This window comes from Grammomys surdaster, unplaced genomic scaffold (assembly GCF_004785775.1).
Source record: "Grammomys surdaster isolate TR1022 unplaced genomic scaffold, NIH_TR_1.0 126278, whole genome shotgun sequence".
NCBI classification, from domain to species: Eukaryota; Metazoa; Chordata; class Mammalia; order Rodentia; family Muridae; genus Grammomys; species Grammomys surdaster.
Window position 1 is genome coordinate 3,263,327 of NW_021621078.1, and position 5,177 is coordinate 3,268,503.

Here is a 5,177-nt window from a genome sequence, read left to right on the forward strand (position 1 = left end):
GTGTGTGTGTGTGTGTGTGTGTGTGTGTGTGTGTGTGTGTGTGTGTGGCAGGGGAGGTAGGGAAGACAGAGACTGACACAGACACACAGAGACCAAAAGAAGGGAAGAGAGAAGAGGAAGAGAGAGGAGAGAGAGGGGAGAGAGATCTTTTGATCTTTTGTTAATTTAATTTGTGAGCTCCAGATAGAGGGCCTGGGAGAGAAAAGGAAACATTCTTTCTCCTCCACACATATCAGCCTCCTGCCGGGTGTGAGGGGCTAGCCTGCTGGTAGAGTGCTTGCATTAGCATACCAGAGACCCTGGGTTCATCCCTAGCGTGCTCCCCACAAAAACCAGCATTATGCTGAACCGAGTATTTCAGCCACCGTTGATTTTCTGGTCAAGGCCAGAATCAGGATGAGCTCAGGAGTTCACCTCCAAGGAGCCTTCCAAACATTTCTCCCCTGGGACCAGGTGGTCCCCAGGAAGGCCTAGAGTTGAGTTTCCCAATTAGGTAGGAGCCACTGATGACAGGATGGGACAATGATGACAGGGGTGGGGACGAGGATGAGTGGAGATCAAGGGCTTGGGCTTGACCACCAAGGGAGGTCAGCACCCCTGGGGCCAAAGGTATCAGTGAGCTAAGACCTTTTACAACCTGAAATTCCAGCATTTTTCTAGGCACTGTGCTGGGTGCTCTGCAGGCATTCCTGGAGAACCACACCAGTTACCCCTCCCAGTTAGTGCAGGAAACGTGACACAGGTGGAAGTTTGAGATTTTGCTATCGCCCAGCTAGTATTGGACAGGATCAAGAGGAAAACCCAGGATCCTCAGGCCCCAACGCCTTGCTCGCACGTTTATTTTACAGTTTGGGGTGGATGGGTGGAGACTTGGCTCCAGTGATTAAGAACACTGACTGCTCTTCCAGAGGACCTGGGTTTGATTCCCCGCACCCAGATGGCAGCTCACAAGTGTCTGAGATAACATTCTGGGGAATCAAATGCCTTCTTCTGGCCTCCATGGGTACTGCATGCACGTGGTGCACAGACACGCAGACAAAACACTCAGACACATAAAATAAAAAGAAATAAATTAGCCGGGTGGTGGTGGCACATGCCTTTAATCCCAGCACTTGGGAAGCAGAGGCAGGTGGATTTCTGAGTTTGAGAGTTTGAGGCTAGCCTGGTCTACAGAGTGAGTTCCAGGACAGCCAGGGCTACACAGAGAAACCCTGTCTCCAAAAAACAAAAAAAAAAAAACAAAAAACAAAAAAACAAAACAAAACAAAAACAAAACAAAAAAAAAGAAATAAATTAGCTGGGCATAGTGGGGTGTCTCTTTAATCCCAACACTTCAGAAGAACTTATATAAGATCTCTGAGTTCAAGGCAGCCTGGTTTACATATCAAGTTCCAGGACAGACAAAGTTATATAATAGAGAGATCCTGTCTTAAAAAACTAACTAACTAACTAACTAACTAACTAACTAACTAACAAATAAATATAGTTTCTTTTAAAAACTTTATAAAAAAATTTACAATTTGAAACCCAGCATGGCAGCGTATACCTGTAGTCTCAGCTACTTCAGAAGCTAAGGCAGGAGGATTGCTCAAGGCAGAGGTTTGAGGCCAGACTGGACAGCAGGAAGACTTCCATCTCAAATAAACAACATGAATGCTTGCTTCCACAGAACATACACTAACACTGCAAAAATACGCAGAAGATGAACAGGGCCCCTGCGCAAGGATGACTTAAAAATTTCTGAAGGAGTCCATATAAAAAACAAACAAACAAACAAGCATGGATTAACTCTGCCACCAAGACCAGTCAAGTGGGCTTCCGTCTGTCTATTTCCTGAAATCAATAGCATCAATTGGGTCGATACCTTCCCATCGCTGGCAGTGATAGGGCCTGGCTCAGGGCAGATATGACATGCCCCAGCAGTCCACTGAGACATACAGGGAGAAAGCCCATCAGACTCAGACAGGAGGCTGAGCACCGTTTCTGGCAGAAAACCAGTCTTGTCTGCCATAGCAGCAGACATGTGAAATCAGGAACCCGGTGGGCCTCACTGCAGCTGAGAGTGACAGCCCTGGAAAGGACGCAATGGAAGATGGAGGAAGAGAAGCCACAAGGAGGGATTGCTCCAGTGGCATCTATGGCATTTAAGGCGAGGCCAGGGAAAGCACCTTCAAGTCACAGAGGCGCAGGTAAGACTTAGGCAGCAATGTAGCCACTGTCTTTAGAGATAATAAAAAAAGGCAGGGGATTCCTGTGCAGGATAAAAGTATGAGAGCCTGGGTGTAGCTGGGAGGGGCTCAGGGCCTGCTGCTAGCACGTTTTATGATTTCTTTCCCAAGAGCCTGTGTATTGTGTGAATGTTGAGACCATTGAGCTGTTCTCCTTAGTGCTCTTGGATTTCTAGATGGGAACCAGTCCCTCCCCACCACAGGCCTGACCTTCCCCTCTGGGATTCATCCATCCAGCCTGTGTGTCCCAGTAGCATCTGTGAACCAGGTAGGGGGCTAAGTGCTGGAGGCACACACTCAGTGACCCTGGGGAAGTAACAGATGTGGACAAGAGACTGGAGAAATGGTGCACAGTGTGGTGGGCATGACCAGGGTACCGGCAGGGAAGGCTTCCTAGAGGAGGTGACACTGGTGCTGGTACCTGATTAGGGTAGAGGGACAGGGTCCTGGGTAGGAGAATCTGAATGCGCTGGCTGGTTTTTGTCAAGCTGACACAAACTAGGCATATCCCGGACGAGGGGATATTAATTGAGAAAGTACTTCCATCAGACTGGCTTGTAGACAAGTCTGGGGGTGGGGGTATTGTTTTGATTAATAATTGAAGTGGGAAGACCGGGTCTACTGGAGGCTATGCCATCTTTGGGCAAGTGGTCCTGGATGTATAAGAAAGCAGGCTGAGCAAGCCAGGAAGCAGCTTTCTTCCATGGCTTCTGCCCAGTTCTGGCTCCATGTTCCTGCATGGAGCTCCTGCCCCGACTTCCCTCACCAACGGAGTGTGACCTGAGAGTTGTAAGATCAAATACACCTTCTTCTCCCCAAGTTTCTTTTGACTGTGGTCTTTATCACAGCAATGGAAAGCAAATTATAGACGGCAAGGAAGACCAAAAAGGCTGGGATGGCTGGGAACCCAGCGAGGTGGCAGGCACCAGGGCAGAAGTTCAGGCAGAGGTGAAACCCCATAGGGTGTGATGAGAAGTTAGGACTTTCTTCTAACAAGATTGGAACAGGGGCTTGGAGGCTCTGTCCTTAAAGAGCATCAGCTCTTCCTTTGGACCTGCAGGGCCCATATGGAACCAACAACAAGATAATTCCTGGCCTCTCAGCTTCCATTCTGTGTCTGTCTCCTTGGTCTTAAAACTTTGGTTCAGAACTGTGTTCAGCTCTGCCTGAGTAACATTAACCACTCAGAATGGCACCAAAAACTCTGACACAAGGATGAACGGCCCTTTCCTTATCTAACGTTTCCTGCCCCCCTCCCTTCAAAGCTGAAGTCTCCAAGAGAAGAGTGACAGGGAATTTTGCTGTTTCCTTGTCCTCTTACAGACCCTGAAAGTAGCGCCCAGAAGTCTCCACTCACGACCTAAATCTGGATTCCAGAAAAATCCTAGCAGACTCATCATCCATGATGAGACTGACCCACCCCTCCATGCAGGAGCACTGCACCTGTGACAGAAACAGAAGCTGTTGTTCCCTGCTGTGCAGGAGCAGTTGTCTCCTAGGAGCTCAGCTGATCTCAGAGCAGCAGTGGGGGATCCCTGGAACCACTCTCAGAGCAGGAGCTGAGAAGATGACCAACTGAGCGGTCTGACTATCACCTATCACGTGTCCTCCTCTATGTAAGCCTGCATCTCAGGACAGCAGCCTGCAGAGGGGCAGGGGCGCTTGTTCTCTGCTGTGCCCCATATGGCTGCATCGAGCCTGTCCTGTTTGCCCTCCCAGGCAGGTGGAGGGGTCCTCATCTGTAGGGAGTCAGGACTCTGGCCTAGGACCCTGTTAAGAAGATTTAGCACAGGAAGGTCTCAAGCAAGAATGAGCTGAGGATGAAAGGAAAATTCTGGGGAACATGGTAAAGAGAAGGAACCCCTTGCTCTGGACTCTGGCTGAGGTCTCTCCATCTGAGAGGTGAGAATTCCCACACAATTAACATTTGCTGTGGAGTTGACGGCACACTGGCACTGTCCCTTTCAGACATGGACCTTTGATGTTAACAGCAGTGACTCTGGTTTAAGGCCTGGATGCTTATGATCTTGGGCAGGGCCTCACTCCTTTCCCAAGGTATTTTCTGGGGATCTCAAGGCTGTTAATTTTGCTCATAGAGAAGACATCCTACCTCCTTGTATCTCTGTGACTTTATCGAGTACAATCCCATCAGGTGCCCTCAGGAGCCATCCTGTGATCTCATTTGGGTTTCTAAGCAACCCTTTGAAGATAATAGTCTCAAATCTCACCAGAGTCCTACCTATGACTATATAAAGACTATGAAGTAAGTCTCTTTCAGAGAATCCCACAGCTGTGCTATCTGGTATATCTGTCTTTATTTCTAAGCAACCCCCACTCCTTAACCCTCATGGTTAAAGTCTATATTAAAATGCTTTATAATAAAAAGATCAACTCTGCTTCATCCGGCTTACCCTGAAATTTGTGTCTATGTCAAGCTGCACATTCCAGTCTGGGCTGAGGTGAGGCCCTTAAAAGATTAGGGGCCCTCCTCCGGCTGCTGTGGGCAGCATGGAGCTGTGTCTCCTGCTTCTGTGCCCTTGACAAGTTCCAGGTCCTGACTTAAGGGCCTACAAGGAAATTCTGGCAGTCGTATGGAAGGTTTGACGTAGAAAGGCAAGAGAGTGTAGGATATGGGTTGGAAGGTGGCTTCAGGTTCTGCAAGGGTAGGGAGAAGGGCTCAGGTGACATGACATGTTCTAGAACAAACTCACAGGCCTTTGTGGTGCTCCTGATCAGAAGGGAAGGACGGAAAGGAGGGAGGGAGAAAAGAAGCAAGTATGGGTTCCTTAATTAAAACTGACCTTGGAGCAGCTAGATGGGGAGCCTACGAGGGGAGTGGGCGGAAGAGCCTAGCACCAGGCTGGGACCGCCCTCAGGCACATGTCTGAAAAGGCATCGTCCACCGTGTCACGGACCCTTGCATCTTGTCCTGTGCTACCTCAGATAAGC

General features: G+C 49.0%; 1 non-coding gene across 1 annotated transcript; it reads left to right on the forward strand.

Annotated features, from left to right (window-relative positions):
* The first annotated feature begins 1,655 nt into the window (after nt 1–1,655).
* On the forward strand, nt 1,656–1,760 carry LOC114613993. Its single transcript, XR_003710246.1, has one exon. It is a non-coding gene; the product is annotated as a U6 spliceosomal RNA (small nuclear RNA).
* The last annotated feature ends 3,417 nt before the right edge of the window (nt 1,761–5,177 follow it).